Genomic DNA, 8,589 nt, shown 5'->3' on the forward strand with positions numbered 1-8,589 from the left:
CCTTGTTCCCTCATGTACATAGGTGTTGTAGGAGAACATGGCCAGTTCCACCCATTCGTCCCAGTTTCTGGTGTTTTCTATGTATAACTTCGTCTTTCGATCTTTCGATCGAACCATTGCTTTGCGGATGATATGCCGATGTGATGTATCGCTTGATGCGAAATCTCTTCGCCACTTTCTTCAACAACCAGGATGTAAAGTTTGCCCCCTGGTCGGGAAGAATGGATCTCGGTGATCCGAATCGACAAATAAATCGTTTTACGAAGACGTCCGCTATCTCCGCCGAAGAAATCTTCTCCATCGGAATCCCGGTCGAATACTTGGTCAATAAATCCCGGATGGTTAGTATATATTTGTTCCCCTTTTGTGTCTTTGACAGTGGACCGACGATATCCATACTAATTTAGTCGAAAGGTTTGCCCGGTGTATCTGTGAGAACCATTGGTTGTTTCGTTTTTATCCGGGTCAATTTCTTCAATTGGCATTCCTTACGTGTTCTCACGTATTCTTGGATCTGCTTCTTCATGTTTTCCCAACAGTAGTGTCGTCGTATTCTTTGGTAGGTCTTTGTTACTCCTTTGTGTCCCGCTATTCGTGTTTCTCTCGTATGATGTTTTTTCGCGCTTCCACTGATGGGGTGGTTACTTTCCCGGTACAAATGGTGATGTTTATGATGTTTATCAAGAATACCCATTTCAAGTGCTTGATTACATGTCGCCATGGTAAATCCTCTAGGTCTCCTTTACTGATACCGAAGGATGACAATTGTTTCTCATTTACCAGGTCCAGCAAAAATTTTAATGAGTTTATCAAGTTCTCTGGTGTTATTGGGACGTTTCGGTTTTCTTTCACTGGTAGAGATATTATATGTTTTCCTGAGTACCGTTGCAGTCTTGCTCTTTCCAGCATTAGGTCTTCATAATGCGGTAGGTTCCCTGCTTCCTTCATTTCTAGCCCCCCCTCCTGTCCACCGGATTTTCCTTTGTATGGATAAAAATCACCTTGTGATCATTTGTTTTCATTATGGAGTCTCTTGTTTCTGAGATTCTCAATTCCGCAAGTATTGTAGGTTTGGCCCTTTCTTCGTGTTTTCCTGGATTATGGAATTGAGACAAGTCGCGTGGTTTAGCTTCGAATATGGGAGGATCCTTGGTTCATGTGTCTAGTTGGAATCTTTTTCGGATAGGATAACGAATCGGCGAATCTTCGTCTCGTTTCCTGATCGGCAAGTACATCTCTGGGGGGTTTCTAGACAATGCGTCCGCATTTGCGTTCGCTTTGCCTCCATTGTATGGAATATCGAATTTGAAATCCGACAACGTTAGTCTCTATTTCCAGATTCTTGCAATAGGATCCTTGATAGAATTCATCCGTACTAACGGTTTGTGGTCCGTTACTATAGTAAATTTTCTACCATACAGATATCGTCTGAAATGTATCGTGCAGTAGACGATTGCCAGACATCCCTTTTCAATGGTAGAATAATTTTATTCCGCCGGGTTTAGTAGTCTAGAGGCATACGCGATTGGCAAATCCTTTCCAATCAGTCCTTGACTTAATACTCCGCCTATTGTGTATCCTGATGCGTCTGTTGTGAGGTTGAAGGGTTTAGAAAAATCCGGATATTGTAGAATAGGTTTTGTCATCAGTGCTGTTTTTAAATTATTGAATGCATTTTCTTGATTTTTTAACCATTTCTTTCTACGATAATCGTAACCTGGCCTGCCTAGATCTTTCCATTAACTTACTAAATTTACTTTCGTGTTCATGAAGAGATCTTGAATAAATCACTATGTCGTCCAGATAGACGAATAGTTCTACTCCTTGCTATCCTGAGAGCACTGAATTCATCAGCCGTTGGAACGTCGCTGGAGCATTTTTCAGTCCAAAAGGCATTCGCTCAAACTGAAAGTGACCGTACGGCGTTGAGAATGCAGTCTTGTGGACATCCTCCTGTGCCATTCGGATCTGGTGGAAGCCTGATGACAAGTCAAACGTGGAAAAATATTTCGCACTTCCTAACTGATTCAATATTTCTGTGATGTTAGGGAGCGGATAAGCATCGCCGATCGTTATATCATTGAGCTTTCTATAGTCAATGACTAATCTCCAACGTTTGTTTTTGTACGAGTCTGGTTTCTTCGGCACAATCCATAACGGAGAATTGTACGGAGATATCGATGGTTCTACGACATCAGTGTCCAGTAATTCTTGAATTTGGCGATTTGTTTCCTCTCGACGTGCAGGTGGATAATGATACTGTTTAGTATTGATTGGTATATCATCCGTTGTAATTATTCGATGGTCTAGAATTTCAGTTCCTTCCATCGTGTCTCCTGGAATATGAAATCTATCTTGGTTCTTCCGAACTAATTCTTCAACGTTTTTCCTCTCCTTTTTATTCAAGTGATTTCATCGAATCTAGTTTCTTTAGATTTCGAAATCACATTGCACGTCGTACTAGGGAACGAGATGAGGTTTTCAAATTCTTTAATTACCATTGTAGGTGTGGCGAATTCATAGTCTCTCGATGTGATATTTATCTTTCTCACATAACCTCATATAACTGGTTCTTCACAACTGCATTACCAAAATAGACCCCCTCAAATGGCTTGATTTTTATATATATTTTATATAAATATTTCCTCGCCTGATACGTTTTCGCTTGTAATCCAAACGAGCCTTGCATCCTGCAGAAAATTCGGATCCTAAGATTCCGTCTTGGTCGATCAGCAATGTGTCATCAATTACATGAAAGGTAACTGGGTGGCTCGCAACCTGTACTATAGTCTGCCCTAGGCTGACCAGGCTCGTTGCCGTGATTCCTCGAACTTCAATTGATTCTTGCTCGCTGATGATCGCTGTATCAGGTAAGGCAGTTTTTTTTATATTTACTTTCAATCCGGAGTCTATCAGTAACTTAGTTTTGTTTTTAAGTCCGGGAGATTATTCTGACGGTTGAAGTGCTCGGGGTTTCGTTCATTCTTATCGAAACAATTCGGAGAGGTCTCCTTCCGAATTTGAATCCGATTCTTCCGTACTCCTGGTTGTTTTTCCGTGGACTTCATGTTCTTTTACTCGTTGATTTTCCAAGTATTCTATATGTTCCCGTGCACAACTGCACGAAGGTTGTGGCGTCGGTCTTCTCGTTGCAGCTTGTACTTCTTGGGTGATTCAAAGCGTCGCTCCTTCGAGGTTCTCCCCTTGTTCTCGAAGGAGTTTGCTGGTTTCCCGACTGCCCCGACGCGTAAGGTACGATTATCCCAGCGTCTACTCTGGCTCTACATCGGTAGCAGTCTCGTACCAAAGGTTTTTTATAATAAATACAAATTATAGAATTTTGTCGCGGAACATTTGGACGATTTCGTGAAGAAGGAAGAATTGGTATGCTGCTACTTTTACTCGCAAGTGTACCTCGTTTGAGAATCCCTTAACGAAACGTCCCAATCTATCGTATCTTGGACCTCTTGGGATACGGTGCCATACTCGCAACTTTGCTCATCCGATATTGCCAACCTGAGATTTCTGACGCGGTCTATGTAGTCTAGTATCTCCTATCCTGGTCGTTGAAATACTGTTCCTTATTCTCCCATGTAGAAGTGATCGCCACTTCTAAAAAAACTCTACATCTGGTATTCGGTTTTCTCAAACGCTAAGGCCATCGATAGCGCATAGACAAAGGAATGCGTCGATGACAGACCATAAGCGGTACACGTGCGACGTTGGCTTCCGGGTTCTTTTAGTCTCAGGGTAACATTGCTAGCGTGCGGATCTGAACCGGCTTACATTGTATTCCACACTTTGTACTTTAATAGTCACAATATATATATATATATATATGTCGGGTTGGCATTAGGGGCGTCTAATGAATCTTCACCAGTGTTGTTCATGGTTGTCACACAGATGTTTATTACACAAGTATGGTTGATACAAGATTGACAAGCGCACGCGGTAACTGGACGCTAATGACAATGGCCCTCGGTTCGATATAGCGAATCCACGGTCCACGGGATGACGAATATACTTTGCTTCAAAGTCTAAGTCGGACTCGACTTACTACTCGTGATACAAGGATCGTTTGATTGACTCTTAGCTAATGAGATTGCCAGAAAGGGAATGACTTTCCGTCACGACGACGCTGCAGAGGAAAACTATAATGGGGTGTGCCTAAGGGCACGAGATCATCGGATTCGTCAAAGAAAGCCTCCACTCGGAGGGTGAGGGAAATAGACGTTGCTGTTAATTGGTCAATTTCTATGTTGGCGGTTAGGAAAGGATGCTAGCCGCCCTAGAGAGAGAGTTCCTAGCAGGCAACGTCGTACGTGACCAAATCAGGTTTCCCATATCTTCCCGCAATAGGTGACAGATTTACAGGCTGATAGAATAAAGACTGTTTGTCAATCTGAAGGACTTTAGTTAACTAAGTCCTAAGATTTGTAACGGTTCCTCAGGCTACCTGAACATAAACTGTAAATGATGCATCGGCATCTGGCGATCATCTGGCCCAACGAATGGGGTCTGTGTGTGGCGAGCTGCGGGGCTGTTGGAATGTCTTATTGTCAAGTGTCTGTACTGCCAATTCTTTAAAGGAAAGCTATGTTACTTTATATCTCTGTTAGGTGGAATGTTTATCCCGTGACCGTGGTTACGCTCGGCGACCGGTTGTCGCCTCGAGCCTAAACTCATTGTCTCAAGTTTCGAATGACTGTGTCTGGGTTATTTCGTAGATGCTACAGTATTGAAGCTTTTCCAAATAATTCCAACGGGTGGGGGGGGGGACCCGGTGTCCTTTCATCTCCGACACGGCCATCCTGACTATCACACGTCCTCGGGTGTATCTAGAATATTGGGTTTCCCCAATGTTAGATTCGATATAACTGTCGTTATTTACAATTTAGTTAAGTGTCAAAATAGGTCAAGGGTCCGGTTTGACAGCAAAAATTCTGGTCGGACGTTTGATAAAGAAAGAGTTAAAAGAGAGTGGAAATCCGTGACGTTACGATTGATATTCGAAGTGCTAGTCGCATTTTGTGAATCATCAGTCTGAGCGTAATGACATGATGGACCATTCTCGATCTCGCACCTAGACGGCCCTCAGTTCTCTGGATCATGATACCACACTGAGCTTTTGTTCAAACACTATGTTAGATGTTATTTTCATAGTGTAAACGATACTTGAATTGAATTCAGTAACGGTGTGTTGATCTCGCATTTACTTTCTTTGGGCCATATGCCCACCCGTAAGCGTATGTGAACCACTATGTTCGATCCGACACCTGATTACCACGCTAGACATGTGTGAAAACATTGACCTTTGTCATATCGCCACACTGGGCCTGTGGTAGGAACGCTAAGTGCCACACTGGGCATATGCAAACTTTTTCTGCTAAGTGCTCTGGTCAGAATGATCCTCTGAGACCGAGGTACTCGCATCGTCACGGTCACTGTTCTCGTCATCACCGCAGACGTCCAACTCCAGTAGGAACGTGACTATCTGGCATTTTCTTTAACCTATCATGGCTGTATTTATATGAACGTTGCCGTCTAGCGTTTTTTTTTTTATTTTTTTTTATTTCATTTTAAAATGTACCTATCTCCTTCCAAAATTTCCGCTATCACAAATGGACCCCTAAATTTCGGATCTAGTTTCGTTTGATTCCTTTCCACGTTTTTGCGTAATACAAAGTCACCAAAATTGAATCTAAGTATTTTTGCTTTCGTCTTGTCAAATCTATCTTTATCTCACTTTGCGCTAACCTCCATGTTCTGTATAGCCTGCTGTCTTACATCGGAGATACCTACTTTTCTTTCTTCGATATTTTCGGATAGCAATAAACCATAGGGTCTTGCTGTTTTACCGATTAGTAATTCTAACAGACTCGATTTAGCCACACGATTGGTGGTGCAATTCAAAGCCAACTAATTTTCGCCATTCTTTCTAACCAGTAATACTAGTACAGCTTCGCGAGCGTTTTATTCCAACCTAAATGCATAATTAATTAATTAACGGTGCATGTGATTAATAACGGACCACCTAAAACCTCTTGGGACAATAGGCAAGCAGAGAGTTCTGCCTTTTCTTTGTATTTTGCGGTAAAGGGTAGCAGATCGTAATTCGTATGTATTCGCGATATCTTCCGCGAGCTCATCATTTTGTTCCTCTAATAGCCAATCTTCTGAGATTTCGGCCAGATTAATTTTCTTTTCTTCGACCTTGTGAATTACTATGATCAATATCTATGGGCTTCCGCGAATAGAAATCTATGTGTGCCATTCGTTTGTCTCCTCGATACATAATATCGAAAGTGAAAGTTTGCAAGTAAGCCCACCACCTATGAACCCTGTCACTTAAATTAACTTTATTGCGGGATGCTTTTAACGAATTACAATCAGTGACAACGAGAAATTCCCGTCCGTGCAGATAGTGGCGAAAACGTTTAACGGCGTTTACAACTGCTAGGGTCTCTAGTTCATATGAATGATACCTGGATTCCGCGGGGCTCGTTCCCTTACTGTAGTACTCTATTACTCGGTTTCTGCCGTCAATTTTGTGCATTAAAATAGCACCGTATCCGTCCGAACTAGCGTCAGTATGTAATTCTCTCGGGTAATTCGGGTCAAATATCATTAACACCGGCTCGTTAGTCAGGACGGAAATTATTTTTTTGCCTTATGGTTTCGTGTCTATCTGTCCAAGTTAGATTTTTACTACTGAAGGTAAGTGCGTACAACGGTTTCATTACCTGTGAAAATTTAGGGACGAATTTTCGAAAATAGGAGGCTAAACCTATGAACTGCCTAAGTTGAGCGACGGTCGTTGGTGCAGGTAAAGAACTCAAGGCTCGTATTTTACCCGGATTTGGGCGAACTTCTCCGTTATGAACTACGTACCCGAGATAAAGATACAGACGTCTTAAGGAAGGAACACTTCGAAAAATTGAAGGAGAACCCGGCGTTTACGAGGGTACCTAGTACGATGCGTAATCTTTCTAGAGGCTGGTCTACCGATTCAGCGATAATTAGGACGTCATCCAGGTAGACAACGACGTACGAGTGGGCGAGGCCGCCAAAGGCATTGAGAATAGCCCTCTGGAAAACGGATGGTGCGTTTTTCAATCCAAACGGCATCGTTGTATACTCGTATTGCCCGTCGGGATGACAAACACTGTATATTCTGTCGAATTGGGATGAATGGGGATTTGATGGGACCCGCTGGCCATGTCGTGGCTAATGAAGTACTTCGCCTTTTGCATTCTCGCGATTTGATCCGCAATAAGAGGTAGAGGATATCGGTCCGCGACCGTATTTTTATTTAGCTCTCGGAAATCCATGCACAACCTATCCGAGCCGTCCTTCTTCTTTACGAGTAACATAGGGCTCGCGAACGGTGAGTTACTAGGCCTTATGATTTCTGCCCTAATTAATTCGCTTATTCGTTCGCGTACTATGCTTCGCTCTGCCTCGCTAAGCCTGTAGGGGCTTCTTTGTACGGTGATATTAGGATCAATCAAACGTATCTCTAACTGTCCCGTATTTACACGTGTACGCGAGAAACCCGTAATAAACGAACTCTTAAATTCTTCGAGGATGGAGATCAATCTGTCTTTATCTTTACCGAGCACCTCGGTGTTGACTCCATTAATATCGATTTTACTTTCGGCGGTTATATTGTAAACATTGGCAGCTTTTGCCCTGCAAATACTGAGGCTATTTTGGGTAATATTTACGTCAAAACCTTGGCTTAAAATTTCGCGGCCTATCATGATGTTGTAATTTAGATAGCCGTCGGCAAGGATATGGAAAATTATCTCCAACGCAAAATCATTAATACGTACTATGGATGCAATTTGAGACGTGCAATTAATACGGTGATTTCCTATCCCTCGCATTAGTACTACGTCGGTCGTTCTTTTGCCGGAAAATTTCGAGGCTACGGACTCTTTGATTAGCGAACATTCGGCTCCACAATCGAAATAAAACGAGAACGACTCACCCAGATGGCTTAATTGACCAGTTGGAGACTCCACCACGCAAGGAGTTGACTTGGCGTTCGTTATCAGAGTCGCGCAAACTCAGGTGATGAAGAACGGTGGCGTTGACTATCTCGATCTCGGTCAGATGATCCCACCTTGCCCCAAGGAGGGAACGGGGACGAACACCATAGGCTCCCTTTGCTCTCTCAATTGACTCATGATGGCCATAAGCTGGTCCATCGTTACAACCGGCGATAATCCCACTTCTGATGTCGGGTTGGCGTTAGGGGCGTTTAATGAATCTTCACCGGTGTTGTTCATTGTTGTCGCACAGATGTTGATTACACAAATATGGTTGATACAAGATTGACAAGCGGACATGGTAACTAGACGCTAATGACAATGACCCTAGTTTCGATATAGCGAATCCACGGTCCACGGGATAACGAATATACTTTGCTTCGAAGTCTAAGTCGGATAAGACTTACTACTCGTGATACAAGGATCGCTTGATTAGCTCTTTGCTAAGACGTAGATTATTCACCGATCGTACAAACACACTAGGCGTATGGCTAATGAGAGTGCCAGAAAGGGAATGACTTTCCGTCACGACGAC

The sequence above is a fragment of the Bombus pascuorum genome, unplaced genomic scaffold (assembly GCF_905332965.1).
Source record: "Bombus pascuorum unplaced genomic scaffold, iyBomPasc1.1, whole genome shotgun sequence".
Lineage (NCBI taxonomy): Eukaryota > Metazoa > Arthropoda > Insecta > Hymenoptera > Apidae > Bombus > Bombus pascuorum.